The following is a 16806-nucleotide window of genomic DNA, read 5'->3' on the forward strand; positions in this document are numbered from 1 at the left end:
ACAGTTAAGGATCAGCAATAAATGCTCGGCAGTTAGGGGTCAGTAATAAATGCTGGTCAGTTCGGGATCAGGAATAAATTTTGGGCAGTTAGAGATCAGAAAAAATGCTGGGCAGTGAGGGATCAGGAATAAATGCTGGGCAGTTAGGGATCAGAAAAAAATGCCGGTTCGTTCGGGATCAGCAATCTCGGCTGGGCAGTTAGGGGTCAGTAATAAATGCTGGGCAGTTAGTGATCAGCAATAAATGCAGGTATGTTAGGGATCAGTAAAAAGTGCTGGGCAGTTAGGGATCAGTTATAAACGCTGCAGTTAGAGATCAGTAAAAAAAGCTCGACAGTTAGGGATCAGTAATAAACGCTGGGCAGTTATGGATCAGCAATAAACACTTGGCAGTTAGGGATCAGAAAAAATGCTGGTCAGTGAGGGATCATCAATATATGCTGGGCAGTTAGAGATCAGCAATAAATGCTGGGCAGTTAGAGATCAGCAAAAAGTGCTGGGCAGTTAGGGATCAGTAATAAATGCTTGGCAGTTTGGATCAGTAATAAATGCTGGGCAGTTAGTGATCAGCAATAAATGCGGGGATGTTAGGGATCAGTAAAAAGTGCTGGGCAGTTAGGGATCAATAATAAACGCTGGGCAGTTAGGGATCTGCAATAAGGCTGGGCAGTTAGGGATCAGCAATGAATGCTGGTCAGCTAGAGATAAGTAATAAATGCTGGGCAGTTATGGATCAGCAATAAATGCTGGGCAGTTAGGAATCAGCAATAAGTCCTGGGCAGTTAGGGATCAGTAATAAACGCTGGGCAGTTAGGGATCAGTAATAAACACTGGGCAGTTAGGGGTCAGTAATAAATGCTGGGTAGTTAGGGATCAGTAATAAAGGTTCGTCAGTTAGGGGTCAGTAATAAATGTTGGTCAGTTAGGGATCAGCAATAAATGCTGGGCAGTTAGGGATCAGTAATAAACGCTGGTCAGTTAGGCATCAGCAAAAAGTGCTGGGCAGTTAGTGATCAGTAATAAACGCTGGACAGTTAGTAATCAGTAATAAATGCTTGGCAGTTTGGGATCAGTAATAAATGCTGGGCAGTTAGTGACCAGCAATAAATGCGGGGATGTTAGGGATCAGTAAAAAGTGCTGGGCAGTTAGGGATCAGTAAGAAACGCTGCTGTTAGGGATCAGTAAAAAAAGCTCGACAGTTAGGGGTCAGTAATAAAAGCTGGGCAGTTAGGGATCAGTAATAAATGCTGGGCAGTTAGGGATCAGTAATAAATGCTGGTCAGTTAGGGATCAGAAATAAATTTTGGGCAGTTAGGCATCAGCAATAAATACTGGGCAGTTAGGGATCAGTAATAAATGCTGAGCAGTTCGGGATCAGGAATAAATGTTGAGCAATTAGGGGTCAGTAATAAATGCTGGGCAGTTCGGGACCAGCTAGAAATGGTGGGCAGCTAGGGATCAGTAATTAACGCTGGGCAGTTAGGGATCAGTAATAAACACCGGCCAGTTCGGGTTCAGCAAAACGTGCTGGGTAGTTAGGAATCAGTAATAAACACAGGGCAGTTAGGGATCAGCAAAACATACTGGGCAGTTAGGGATCAGTAATTAACGCTGGGCAGTTAGGGATCAGTAATTAACGCTGGGCAGTTAGGGATACGCAGAAAGTGCTGGGCAGTTAGGGATCAGCGAAAACTGCTGGGCAGTTAGGGATCAGCAATAAATGCTGGTCAGTTAGGGGTCAGTAATAAACGCTGGGCAGTTAGGGGTCAGTAATAAATGCTGGTCAGTTCAGGGTCAGTACTAAATGCTGGACAGTTAGGGATCAGTAATATGTGCTGGGCAGTTAGGGATCAGCAATAAGTCCTGGGCAGTTAGGGATCAGTAATAAATGCTGGGCAGTTAGGGGTCAGTAATAAATGCTGGTCAGTTCAGGGTCAGTACTAAATGCTGGGCAGTTAGGGATCAGTAATATGTGCTGGGCAGTTAGGGATCAGCAATAAGTCCTGGGCAGTTAGGGATCAGTAATAAATGCTGGTCAGTTCAGGGTCAGCAATAAACGCTAGGCAGTTAGGGATCAGTAATAAATGCTGGGCAGTTAGGGATCAGTAATAAATGCTGGTCAGTGAGGTGTCGGTCATAAACGCTGGGCAGTTAGGGATAAGTAATAAATGCTGGCAGTTAGGAATCAGTAATAAACACTGGGCAGTTAGGGATCAGCAAAACATACTGGGCAGTTAGGGATCAGTAATAAATGCTGGGCAGTTAGGGATCAGCAGAAAGTGCTGGGCAGTTAGGGATCAGCGAAAAGTGCTGGGCAGTTAGGGATCAGCAATAAATGCTGGTCAGTTAGGGGTCAGTAATAAATGCTGGACAGTTAGGGGTCAGTAATAAATGCTGGTCAGTTCAGGGTCAGTACTAAATGCTGGGCAGTTAGGGATCAGTAATGAATGCTGGTCAGTTAGGGATCAGCAATATATGCTGGGCAGTTCGTGGTCAGTAATAAATGCTGTGCAGTTCGGGATCAGTAATAAATACAGGGCAGTTAGGCATCAGTAATAAATGCTGGTCAGTGAGGTGTCGGTCCTAAACGCTGGGCAGTTAGGGATAATTAATAAATGCTGGCAGTTAGGAATCAGTAATAAATACTGGGCAGTTAGGGATCAGTAATAAACGCTGGGCAGTTAGTGATCAGCAATAAATGCGGGGATGTTAGGGATCAGTAAAAAGTGCTGGGCAGTTAGGGATCAGTAATAAACGCTGCTGTTAGGGATCAGTAAAAAAAGCTCGACAGTTAGGGGTCAGTAATAAAAGCTGGGTAGTTAGGGATCAGTAATAAACGCTGGGCAGTTAGGGATCAGTAATAAACGCTGGGCAGTTAGGGTTCAGTAATAAACACTGGGCAGTTAGGGGTCAGTAATAAATGCTGGGCAGTTAGGGGTCAGTAATAAAGGCTCGTCAGTTAGGGGTCAGTAATAAATGCTGGTCAGTTAGGGATCAGCAATAAATGCTGGGCAGTTAGGGATCAGTAATAAACGCTGGACAGTTAGGCATCAGCAAAAAGTGCTGGGCAGTTAGTGATCAGTAATAAACGCTGGGCAGTTAGTAATCAGTAATAAATGCTTGGCAGTTTGGGATCAGTAATAAATGCTGGGCAGTTAGTGATCAGCAATAAATGCGGGGATGTTAGGGATCAGTAAAAAGTGCTGGGCAGTTAGGGATCAGTAATAAACGCTGGGCAGTTAGGGATCTGCAATAAGGCAGGACAGTTAAGGATCAGCAATAAATGCTGGGCATTTAGGGGTTAGTAATAAATGCTGGGCAGTTAGGGATCAGCAATGAATGCTGGTCAGCTAGAGATAAGTAATAAACGCTTGGCAGTTTGGGATCAGCAAAAAATGCTGGGCAGTTACGGTTCAGCAAAAAATGCTGGGCAGTTAGGGATCAGCAAGAAACGCTTAGCAGTTAGGGATCAGCAATAAATGATGGGCAGTTAGGGATCAGCAATAAGTGCTGGGCAGTTACGGATCAGCAATAACGCGGGACAGTTAAGGATCAGCAATAAATGCTGGGCAGTTAGGGGTCAGTAATAAATGCTGGTCAGTTAGGGATCAGTAATAAATTTTGGGTAGTTAGAGATCAGAAAAAATGCTGGGCAGTTAGGGATCAGGAATAAATGCTGGTCAGTTAGGGATCAGCAATATATGCTGGGCAGTTCGTGGTCAGTAATAAATGCTGTGCAGTTCGGGATCAGTAATAAATACAGGGCAGTTAGGGATCAGTAATAAAGGCTCATCAGTTAGGGATCAGTAATATATACTGGCCAGTTAGGGATCAGCAATAAATGCTGTGCAGTTAGGGGGTCAGTCATAAATGCTGGGTAATTAGGGATGAGCAATAAATTCTGGGCAGTTGGATATCTGTAATAAATTTTGGGCAGTTAGGGATCAGCAATAAATGCTGGGCAGTTAGGAATAAGTAATAAATGCTAGTCAGTCAGGGGTCAGTAATAAACGCTGGGCAGTTATGGATCAGTAATAAATGCTGGCAGTTAGGAATCAGTAATAAATTCAGGTCAGTTAGGGATCAGTAATAAAGGCTCATCAGTTAGGGATCAGTAATATATACTGGTCAGTTAGGGATCAGCAATAAATGCTGGGCAGTTAGGGGTCAGGAATAAATGCTGGGCAGTTAGGGATCAGTAATAAATGCTGGTCAGGTAGGGGTCAGTACTAAATGCTGGGCAGTTAGGGATCAGTAATTCATTTTGGGCAGTTAGAGATCAGAAAAAATGCTGGGCAGTTAGGGATCAGGAATAAATGCTGGTCCGTTAGGGATCAGCAATATATGCTGGGCAGTTAGGGGTCAGTAATAAATGCTGTGCAGTTAGGGATCAGCAAAAAATGCTGAGCAGTTCGGGATCAGGAATAAATGTTGAGCAATTAGGGATCAGTAATAAATGCTGAGCAGTTCGGGATCAGGAATAAATGTTGAGCAATTAGGGGTCAGTAATAAATGTTGAGCAATTTGGGGTCAGTAATAAATGCTGGGCAGTTCGGGACCAGCTAGAAATGGTGGGCAGCTAGGGATCAGTAATTAACGCTGGGCAGTTAGGGATCAGTAATAAATGCTGGGCAGTTCCGGATCAGCGATAAACACCGGCCAGTTAGGGTTCAGCTAAACGTGCTGGGTAGTTAGGAATCAGTAATAAACACTGGGCAGTTAGGGATCTGCAAAACATACTGGGCAGTTAGGGATCAGTAATAAACGCTGGACAGTTAGGCATCAGCAAAAAGTGCTGGGCAGTTAGTGATCAGTAATAAATGCTGGGCAGTTAGTGATCAGCAATAAATGCGGGGATGTTAGGGATCAGTAAAAAGTGCTGGGCAGTTAGGGATCAGTAATAAACGCTGGGCAGTTAGGGATCTGCAATAAGGCTGGACAGTTAAGGATCAGCAATAAATGCTGGGCATTTAGGGGTCAGTAATAAACACTGGGCAGTTAGGGATCAGCAAAACATACTGGGCAGTTAGGGATCAGTAATAAATGCTGGGCAGTTAGGGATCAGCAGAAAGTGCTGGGTAGTTAGGGATCAGCGAAAAGTGCTGGGCAGTTAGGGATCAGCAATAAATGCTGGTCAGTTAGGGGTCAGTAATAAACGCTGGGCAGTTAGGGGTCAGTAATAAATGCTGGTCAGTTCAGGGTCAGTACTAAATGCTGGGCAGTTAGGGATCAGTAATAAGTGCTGGGCAGTTAGGGATCAGCAATAAGTCCTGGGCAGTTAGGGTTCAGTAATAAATGCTGGTCAGTTCAGGGTCAGTAATAAACGCTAGGCAGTTAGGGATCAGTAATGAATACTGGTCAGTTAGGGGTCAGTAATAAATGCTGGGCAGTTAGGGATCAGTAATAAATGCTGGTCAGTGAGGTGTCGGTCATAAATGCTGGGCAGTTAGGGATAAGTAATAAATGCTGGCAATTAGGAATCAGTAATAAATACTGGGCAGTTAGGGATCAGTAATAAATACTGGGCAGTTAGTGATCATCAGTAAATGCGGGGATGTTAGGGATCAGTAAAAAGTGCTGGGCAGTTAGGGATCAGTAATAAACGCTGCTGTTAGGGATCAGTAAAAAAAGCTCGACAGTTAGGGGTCAGTAATAAAAGCTGGGCAGTTAGGGATCAGTAATACTTGCTGGGCAGTTAGGCATCAGCAAAAAGTGCTGGGCAGTTAGTGATCAGTAAGAAACGCTGGGCAGTTAGTGATCAGTAAGAAACGCTGGGCAGTTAGTGATCAGTAATAAACGCTGGGCAGTTAGGGATCAGTAATAAACGCTGGGCAGTTAGGGATCAGTAATAAATGCTGGGCAGTTAGGGGTCAGTAATAAAGGCTCGTCAGTTAGGGGTCAGTAATAAATGCTGGTCAGTTAGGGATCAGCAATAAATGCTGGGCAGTTAGGGATCAGTAATAAACACTGGACAGTTAGGCATCAGCAAAACGTGCTGGGCAGTTAGTGATCAGTAATAAACGCTGGGCAGTTAGTAATCAGTAATAAATGCTTGGCAGTTTGGGATCAGGAATAAATGCTGGGCAGTTAGTGATCAGCAATAAATGCGGGGATGTTAGGGATCAGTAAAAAGTGCTGGGCAGTTAGGGATCAGTAATAAACGCTGGGCAGTTAGGGATCAGCAAAATGTGCTGGGCAGTTAGGGATCAGTAATAAATGCTGGGTAGTTAGGGATCAGTAATAAATGCTGGGCAGTTCCGGATCAGCAATAAACACCGGCCAGTTAGGCTTCAGCAAAACGTGCTGGGTAGTTAGGCATCAGTAATAAACACTGGGCAGTTAGGGATCAGTAATAAATGCTGGTCAGTTCAGGGTCAGTAATAAACGCTAGGCAGTTAGGGATCAGTAATAAATGCTGATCAGTTAGGGGTCAGTAATAAATGCTGGTCAGTGAGTTGTCGGTCATAAACGCTGGGCAGTTAGGGATAAGTAATAAATGCTGGCAGTTAGGAATCAGTAATAAATACTGGGCAGTTAGGGATCAGTAATAAACGCGGGGCAGTTAGTGATCAGCAATAAATGCGGGGATGTTAGGGATTAGTAAAAAGTGCTGGGCAGTTAGGGATCAGTAATAAACGCTGGGCAGTTAGGGTCTGCAATAAGGCTGGACAGTTAAGGATCAGCAATAAATCCTGGGCAGTTAGGGGTCAGTAATAAATGCTGGGCAGTTAGGGAACAGCAATGAATGCTGGTCAGCTAGAGATAAGTAATAAACGCTGGGCAGTTATGGATCAGCAATAAATGCTGGGCAGTTAGGGTTCAGCAATAAGTCCTGTGCAGTTAGGGATCAGTAATAAATGCAGGTCAGTTCAGGGTCAGTAATAAACGCTAGGCAGTTAGGGATCAGTAATAAATGCTGGTCAGTTAGGGGTCAGTAATAAATGCTGGGCAGTTAGGGATCAGTAATAAATGCTGGTCAGTGAGGTGTCGGTCATAAACGCTGGGCAGTTAGGGATAAGTAATAAATGCTGGCAGTTAGGAATCAGTAATAAATACTGGGCAGTTAGGGATCAGTAATAAACGCTGGGCAGTTAGTGATCAGCAATAAATGCGGGGATGTTAGGGATCAGTAAAAAGTGTTGGGCAGTTAGGGCTCAGTAATAAACGCTGCTGTTAGGGATCAGTAAAAAAAGCTCGACAGTTAGGGGTCAGTAATAAATGCTGGGCAGTTAGGGATCAGTAATAAATGCTGGGCAGTTAGGCATCAGCAAAACGTGCTGGGCAGTTAGTAATCAGTAATAAACAATGGGCAGTTAGGGATCAGTATTAAACGCTAGGCAGTTAGGGATCAGTAATAAACGCTGGGCAGTTAGGGGTCAGTAATAAATGCTGGGCAGTTAGGGATCAGTAATAAAGGCTCATCAGTTAGGGATCAGCAATAAATGCTGGGCAGTTAGGGATCAGTAATAAACGCTGGTCAGTTAGGCATCAGCAAAAAGTGCTGGGCAGTTAGTGATCAGTACTAAACGCTGGGCAGTTAGTAATCAGTAATACATGCTTGGCAGTTAGGGATCAGTAATAAATGCTGGTCAGTTCAGGGTCAGTAATAAACGCTAGGCAGTTAGGGATCAGTAATAAATGCTGGGTAGTTATGGGTCAGTAATAAATACTGGGCAGGTAGGGATTTGTAATAAATGCTGGTCAGTTAGGGAGCAGCAAAAACTGCTGGGCAGTTAGGGATCAGTAATAAACGCTGGGCAGTTAGGGACCAGTAATAAATACTGGGAAGTTAGTGATCAGCAATAAATGCGGGGATGTTAGGGATCAGTAAAAAGTGCTGGGCAGTTAGGGATCAGTAATAAACGCTGCTGTTAGGGATCAGTAAAAAAAGCTCGACAGTTAGGGGTCAGTAATAAAAGCTGGGCCGTTAAGGATCAGTAATAAATGCTGGGCAGTTAGGCATCAGCAAAAAGTGCTGGGCAGTTAGTGATCAGTAATAAACACTGGGCAGTTAGGGATCAGTAATAAACGCTGGGCAGTTAGGGATCAGTAATAAACGCTGGGCAGTTAGGAGCCAGTAATAAATGCTGGGCAGTTAGGGATCAGTAATAAATGCTGGTCAGTGAGTTGTCGGTCATAAACGCTGGGCAGTTAGGGATAAGTAATAAATGCTGGCAGTTAGGAATCAGTAATAAATACTGGGCAGTTAGGGATCAGTAATAAACGCTGGGCAGTTAGTGATCAGCAATAAATGCGGGGATGTTAGGGATCAGTACAAAGTGCTGGGCAGTTAGGGATCAGTAATAAACGCTGCTGTTAGGGATCAGTAAAAAAAGCTCGACAGTTATGGGTCAGTAATAAAAGCTGGGCAGTTAGGGATCAGTAATAAATGCTGGTCAGTTAGGCATCAGCAAAAATGCTGGGCAGTTAGTGATCAGTAATAAACGCTGGGCAGTTAGGGATCAGTAATAAACGCTGGGCAGTTAGGGATCAGTAATAAACGCTGGGCAGTTCGGGGTCAGTAATAAATGCTGGGCAGTTAGGGATCAGTAATAAAGGCTCGTCAGTTAGGGATCAGCAATAAATGCTGGGCAGTTAGGGATCAGCAATAAATGCTGGGCAGTTAGGGATCAGTAATAAACGCTGGTCAGTTAGGCATCAGCAAAAAGTGCTGGGCAGTTAGTGATCAGTAATAAACGCTGGGCAGTTAGTAATCAGTAATAAATGCTTGGCAGTTTGGGATCAGGAATAAATGCTGGGCAGTTAGTGATCAGCAATAAATGCGGGGATGTTAGGGATCAGTAAAAAGTGCTGGGCAGTTAGGGATCAGTAATAAACGCTGGGCAGTTAGGGATCTGCAATAAGGCTGGACAGTTAAGGATCAGCAATAAATGCTGGGCAGTTCGGGGTCAGTAATAAATGCTGGGCAGTTAGGGAACAGCAATGAATGCTGGTCAGCTAGAGATAAGTAATAAACGCTGGGCAGTTATGGATCAGCAATAAATGCTGGGCAGTTAGGGATCAGTAATAAATGCTGGTCAGTTCAGGGTCAGTAAAAAATGCTAGGCAGTTAGGGATCAGTAATAAATGCTGGTCAGTTAGGGGTCAGTAATAAATGCTGGGCAGTTAGGGATCAGTAATAAATGCTGGTCAGTGAGGTGTCGGTCATAAACGCTGGGCAGTTAGGGATAAGTAATAAATGCTGTCAGTTAGGAATCAGTAATAAATACTGGGCAGTTAGGGATCAGTAATAAACGCTGGGCAGTTAGTGATCAGCAATAAATGCGGGGATGTTAGGGATCAGTAAAAAGTGCTGGGCAGTTAGGGCTCAGTAATAAACGCTGCTGTTAGGGATCAGTAAAAAAAGCTCGACAGTTAGGGGTTAGTAATAAAAGCTGGGCAGTTAGGGGTCAGTAATAAATGCTGGGCAGTTAGGCATCAGCAAAACATGCTGGGCAGTTAGTAATCAGTAATAAACAATGGGCAGTTAGGGATCAGTAATAAACGCTGGGCAGTTGGGGATCAGTAATAAACGCTGGGCAGTTAGGGATCAGTAATAAAGGCTCATCAGTTAGGGATCAGCAAAAAGTGCTGGGCAGTTAGTGATCAGTAATAAACGCTGGGCAGTTAGTAATCAGTAATACATGCTTGGCAGTTAGGGATCAGTAATAAATGCTGGTCAGTTCAGGGTCAGTAATAAATGCTAGGCAGTTAGGGATCAGTAATAAATGCTGGTCAGTTAGGGGTCAGTAAAAATGCTGGGCAGTTAGGGATCAGTAATAAATGCTGGGTAGTTATGGGTCAGTAATAAATACTGAGCAGGTAGGGATTTGTAATAAATGCTGGTCAGTTAGGGAGCAGCAAAAACTGCTGGGCAGTTAGGGATCAGTAATAAACGCTGGGCAGGTAGGATTCAGCAATAAATGTTGGGCAGTTAGGGGTCAGTAATAAACGCTGGGCAGTTAGGGGCCAGTAATAAATACTGGGCAGTTAGTGATCAGCAATAAATGCGGGGATGTTAGGGATCAGTAAAAAGTGCTGGGCAGTTAGGGATCAGTAATAAACGCTGCTGTTAGGGATCAGTAAAAAAAGCTCGACAGTTAGGGGTCAGTAATAAAAGCTGGGCCGTTAAGGATCAGTAATAAATGCTGGGCAGTTAGGCATCAGCAAAAAGTGCTGGGCAGTTAGTGATCAGTAATAAACGCTGGGCAGTTAGGGATCAGTAATAAACGCTGGGCAGTTAGGGGCCAGTAATAAATGCTGGGCAGTTAGGGATCAGTAATAAAGGCTCATCAGTTAGGGGTCAGTAATAAATGCTGGTCAGTTAGGGGTCAGTAATAAATGCTGGTCAGTTAGGGATCAGCAATAAATGCTGGGCAGTTAGTGATCAGTAATAAACGCTGGTCAGTTAGGCATCAGCAAAAAGTGCTGGGCAGTTAGTAATCAGTAATAAATTCTTCGCAGTTGGGGATCAGTAATAAATACTGGGCAGTTAGTGATCAGCAATAAATGCGGGGATGTTAGGGATCAGTAAAAAGTGCTGGGCAGTTAGGGAGCAGTAATAAACGCTGGGCAGTTAGGGATCTGCAATAAGGCTGGACAGTTAAGGATCAGCAATAAATGCTGGGCAGTTAGGGGTCAGTAATAAATGCTGGGCAGTTAGGAATCAGCAATGAATGCTGGTCAGCTAGAGATAAGTAATAAACGCTGGGCAGTTATGGATCAGCAATAAATGCTGGGCAGTTAGGGATCAGCAATAAGTCCTGGGCAGTTAGGGATCAGTAATAAATGCTGGTCAGTTAGGGGTCAGTAATAAATGCCGGGCAGTTAGTGATCAGTAATAAATGCTGGTCAGTTACGTGTCGGTCATAAACGCTGGGCAGTTAGGGATAAGTAATAAATGCTGGCAGTTAGGAATCAGTAATAAATACTGGGCAGTTAGGGATCAGCAATAAATGCGGGGATGTTAGGGATCAGTAAAAAGTGCAGGGCAGTTAGGGATCAGTAATAAACGCTGGGCAGTTAGGGGTCAGTAATAAATGCTGGGCAGGTAGGGATCAGTAATAAAGGCTCGTCAGTTAGGGGTCAGTAATAAATGCTGGTCAGTTAGGGATCAGCAATAAATGCTGGGCAGTTAGGGATCAGTAATAAACGCTGGTCAGTTAGGCATCAGCAAAAAGTGCTGGGCAGTTAGGGATCAGTAATAAACGCTGGGCAGTTAGTAATCAGTAATAAATGCTTGGCAGTTTGGTATCAGTAATAAATGCTGGGCAGTTAGTGATCAGCAATAAATGCGGGGATGTTAGGGATCAGTAAAAAGTGCTGGGCAGTTAGGGATCAGTAATAAACGCTGGGCAGTTAGGGATCTGCAATAAGGCTGGACAGTTAAGGATCAGCAATAAATGCTGGGCAGTTACGGGTCAGTAATAAATGCTGGGCAGTTAGGGATCAGCAATGAATGCTGGTCAGCTAGAGATAAGTAATAAATGCTGGGCAGTTATGGATCAGCAATAAATGCTGGGCAGTTAGGGATCAGCAATAAGTCCTGGGCAGTTAGGGATCAGTAATAAATGCTGGTCAGTTCAGGGTCAGTAATAAACACTGGGCAGTTAGGGATCAGTAATAAATGCTGGTCAGTTAGGGGTCAGTAATAAATGCTGGGCAGTTAGGGATCAGCAATAAGTGCTGGGCAGTTACGGATCAGGAATAACGCGGGACAGTTAAGGATCAGCAATAAATGCTGGGCAGTTAGTGGTCAGTAGTAAATGCTGGTCAGTTAGGGATCAGTAATAAATTTTGAGCAGTTAGGGATCAGCAAAAAATGCTGGGCAGTTAGGCATCAGCAATAAATACTGGGCAGTTAGGGATCAGTAATAAATGCTGAGCAGTTCGGGATCAGGAATAAATGTTGAGCAATTAGGGGTCAGTAATAAATGCTGGGCAGTTGGGGACCAGCTAGAAATGGTGGGCATCTAGGGATCAGTCATTAACGCTGGGCAGTTAAGGATCAGTAATAAATGCTGGGAAGTTAGGGATCAGCAAAAAGTGCTGGGCAGTTAGGGGTCAGTAATAAATGCTGGGCAGTTTGGGATCAGCAATAAACACTGGGCAGTTAGGGATCAGCAAAAGGTGCTGGACAGTTAGGGATCAGTAATTAACGCTGGGCAGTTAGGGATCAGCAAAACGTGCTGGGCAGTTAGGGATCAGTAATAAATGCTGGGCAGTTAGGGATCAGAAGAAATGCTGGTCAGTTATGGATCAGCAATAAATGCTGGGCAGTTAGAGGTCAGTAATAAATGCTGGGCAGTTAGGGATCAGCAATAAGTGCTGTGCATTTAGGGATCAGCAATAACGCGGGACAGTTAGGGATCAGCAATAGATGCTGGACAGTTAGGGGTCAGTAATAAACGCTGGGCAGTTAGGGATTAGTATTAAGCGCTGGGCAGTTAGGGATCAGTAATAAGCGCTGGGCAGTTAGGGATCAGTAATAAACACTGGGCAGTTAGGGATCAGCAATAAATGCTGGGCAGTTAGGGATCACTAATACACGCTGGTCAGTTAGGGATCAGAAAAAATGCTGGTCAGTTAGGGATCAGCAATAAATGCTGGGCAGTTAGAGGTCAGTAATAAATGCTGGGCAGTTAGAGGTCAGCAATAAATGCTGTGCATTTAGGGATCAGCAATAACGCGGGACAGTTAGGGATCAGCAATAGATGCTGGACAGTTAGGGGTCAGTAATAAACGCTGGGCAGTTAGGGATTAGTATTAAGCGCTGGGCAGTTAGGGATCAGTAATAAGCGCTGGGCAGTTAGGGATCAGTAATAAATGCTGGGCAGTTAGGATCAGCAATAAATGCTGGGCAGTTAGGGATCAGTAATAAACGCTGGGCATATAGGAATCAGTAATAAATGCTAGGCAGTTAGGGATCAGTAATATGTGCTGGGCAGTTAGGGATCAGTAACAAATGCTGGGCAGTTAGGGGTCAGTAATTAAACACTGAGCAGTTAGGGATCAGTAATAAATACAGGGCAGTTAGGGATCAGTAATAAACGCTGGGCAGTTAGGGATCAGCAAAAAGTGCTGTGCAGTTTGGGATCAGTAATAAACACTGGGCAGTTAGGGATCAGCAAAAAAGTTCTGGGCAGTTAGGGATCAGTAATAAATGCTGGTCAGTTAGGAATCAGTAATTAACACTGGGCAGTTAGGGAACAGTAATAAATGCTGGGCTGTTCGGGATCAGTAATAAATGCTGGGCAGATAGGGGTCCGTAATAAATGGTGAACAGTTAAGGATCAGTAATAAACGCTGGGCAGTTAGGGATCAGTAATAAACACTGGGCAGTTAGGGAACAGTAATAAATGCTGGGCTGTTCGGGATCAGTAATAAATGCTGGGCAGATAGGGGTCCGTAATAAACGGTGAACAGTTAAGGATCAGTAATAAACGCTGGGCAGTTAGGGATCAGTAATAAACACTGGGCAGTTAGGGATCAGCACAAAAGTTCTGGGCAGTTAGGGATCAGTAATAAACGCTGGGCAGTTAGGGATCAGAAATAAATGCAGTGCAGTTAGGGATCAGCAATAAACGCTGGGCAGTTAGGGATCAGCAATAAATGCTGGGTAGTTATGGATCAGTAACAAAGGCTGGGTGTTAGGGGTCAGTAATAAATGCTGGGCAGTTAGGGATCAGTAATAAATGCTGGGCAGTTAGGGATCAGTGATAATCCTGGGCAGTTCTGATAACGTTGGCCAACATTGGCCTAACCATTGACTCTCCAGCCCCAGGAATGGAAAGTTGAATTTAAAAAATCAAAGGCGATAAACCTCGAGAATTTAGCATGAGGAGGTGATTTGTTTCACTTTTTGAATCTGCTTTATCAATCAAGTAGATCACAGCTCATCTTCTGCATCAATGCCATTTTCCCACACCTAAATATCTAAATACCTTAATACGTAAAAATCTGCACTATCTGTATCTGTCTTGAATATAGTCAATAATTGACCCTCCACAAACTCCTAGAGTAGGAGATCCTCAAGATATATACCACTTCCTTGTCAGAAGTTTGCAATCATGGGGTCACCGACAACTCCAGTGTGTCGGAAAGTAAAATGTTGAATCGTTAATACATCTACCTTCGTTTAAACTTTGAGTGAAAAGGAATTCCGTTTCATTTCAGTCTTGAGTGGTCAATCCCTTTGTCTGAAACAGTGTATGGGTCTTACTGTCCAGCCAGGCGAAACATCCTTTGTTCATTGACAATAACACACAATGTCAAGTTTGAATAAATCACATGCAGTATGAGGCATAAAGAAGTAATTTGTGGTACGTATAGTGTCAAGAGTGTCCTAAAGAACTTTTGCAGGCAATAAAATACTTCAGATAGTGATTAGATTACTTACAGTGTGGAAACAGGCCCATCGACCCTCCAAAGCACAACCCACCCAGACCCATTCCCCTACACCTCACACAACTGGCAATTTAGCATGGCCAATTCACCTAACTGTAAACCAGAGCACCCAGAGGAAACCCACACAGACACAGGGAGAATGTGCAAACTCCACACAGACGGTTGCCTGAGGCAGGAATTGAACCCAGATCTCTGATGCTGTGAGGTAGTAGTGCTAACCACTGTGCCATCAAGCCACCCTTTGGTTAGCCTGCAAATTGCAGAAAGGAAATTCTGACAAACAGCAACAAGATAAAAGACAGCACAATCTATCCTTTTTAAAATTGATCTTGATAGAGAAATAAATACTCATGACAGAGGGAGGATTTAAAATGGGAACTGTGCCATCTTTTGCTTCAGAGTCGAGAGTGTGGTGCTCGAAAAACATAGCCGGTCAGGCAGCATCCGGGGAGCAGGAGAATCGGATACTGCCTGACCTGCTGTGCTTTTCCAGCACTGCACTCTTGACACTGATCGCCAGCACCTGCACCTCCTCACTTTCTACATTTTTTCTTTCAGCTGAAAGAGTAAACAGTGACTTGGGTTAATACCTCATCCAAAAGACAGCACTTCTGGCAGTGCAGCATTCCCTCAATATTACTCTGAGGGTGTCAGCGTGGATTATGTGCTCAGGTCTTTGACACAAGATTCGAACCCACACCCCTTTGAACTTAGTGTTTAACCACTGACCAGCTGTCCAGTACTTGTCAGCTGCTCATCGAAGGGCTTTTGCCCGAAACGTCGATTTTACTGCTCCTCAGATACTACATGAACTGCTGTGCTCTTCCAGCACCACTAATTCAGAATCTGGTTTCCAGCATCTGCGGTCATTGTTTTCACCATCTTACACAGTGTCTAGTTTACCTTCCCACACAGTAGGCGCTGTCCCAACCAGTGAAAATGAAACTCAAAGTACATACGGCATGGGGTATGAAATATATCAGCTTTAATTGTGTGGTTTAACATTCCAGCAGTTAACCACATCTACACGATCTCAAGTCAGAGACTTGGGGTGACAGCACATAAGTGTAGGTTCCTTCTCAGAAGTTTGAGATCACGGGGTCACCCACTACTCCAGTGTGTTGGAAAGAACAGGCTGAATCACTTATACATCTACCTTTGTTTAAACTCTGATGAAATATGTCTTTGCTTTGTGCTGTAGATTTGACTATCTTCCTGCTGCACTCTAGGATGGAGTTATCATGAATGTGGTGCCAGAAACATTGATCCAAGCCATCGGATGGTTACTTGGTTAGAAATAGTATACAAAAGGCAGGAGTTTGGTACTAGGCAACGATGTTTGTGTGAAAAGCAGACACAATGGGTTGAATGGCTTTTTGTGATTCATGTTTAGAATCCAGATGGGCACCACACCAACCACAATTTCTCGATGCTAAATATTCCCAGTGAAAGCAGCTATTCATTCACAGTCTTTTCTAAGCTGCAGCAATGATGATCAAAGGCAACTTCACCTCAGCCTCAACCATCATAAGACACAGGTTCAGTAGGCCATTCAGCCCAACTTGCTTAATCTTTCCACCTTTCGCTATGTTCTTCAGAACTTCTCATCTCCACCAGTGATTTGCTTTGATTTATTATTCCTCTGTTTAACCTGAATTAACACTCAAAGCCTATGTCACCTTTCCAAACCATCAGATACACTCAGCTTGTCTCTGACCTCAGAGATCTTGCTGTTTTATGACAAGGTGGTTACATTCTTTGTAACTGCTCCTTAATGTTGCCTTACCAGCTCTGACGTTGTCTGACTCTTGATGACCATATAAGAGCATTTTGAGCTACTGTAAAAGGCAATGGGTCCAATTAAGCAGAAACTATTCCAGAGATGAACCACCTCTATCTGAGTTCACACTACATCCTTTCAGGAACGGATTTAAATGTCTCCAGGATTCTTTCCAACCGGAACCCAAAACAACGGCTAACAGGACAGTATTATTCTTTTCCTAACTCTTGGATGCTAACAGGGCAAGAGATTTTCTTTCCACTCCACTCTGCACTTGGGGCAGCACAGTGGCTCAGAGGTTAGCACTGCTGCCTCACAACATCAGACACTTGGGTTCTATTCCATCCTCAGGAGTTTGTGTGGAGTTTCCTCATTCTCCCTGTGTCTATGTGGGTTTCCTCCCACAGTCCAAAAACGTGCAGGTTAGGTGGTTTGGCCACAGTGTCCAGGGATTATCAGGCTAGATGCATTAGCCATGGGGAATGTGGGGTTACAGAGATGGGGTAGGTTTGGGTGGGATGCTCGTTGAAGGGTTGTTATGGGCCAAATGGCTTGCTTCCACACTGTAGGAATTCTATGATTCCTTCACCTGCCAAAGGATGAGAGCATGTCCATGTTG

The 16806-nt window shown here is 44.1% G+C and overlaps 1 protein-coding gene across 1 annotated transcript in view; it reads right to left on the reverse strand.

Annotated features, from left to right (window-relative positions):
• Positions 1-16806, reverse strand: part of gucy2f (guanylate cyclase 2F, retinal) — a 213056-nt gene that overhangs the window by 99892 nt on the left and 96358 nt on the right. The gene's annotated exons all lie outside the window — the stretch shown is intronic.

Source organism: Chiloscyllium punctatum, chromosome 9 (genome assembly GCF_047496795.1).
Source record: "Chiloscyllium punctatum isolate Juve2018m chromosome 9, sChiPun1.3, whole genome shotgun sequence".
Lineage (NCBI taxonomy): Eukaryota > Metazoa > Chordata > Chondrichthyes > Orectolobiformes > Hemiscylliidae > Chiloscyllium > Chiloscyllium punctatum.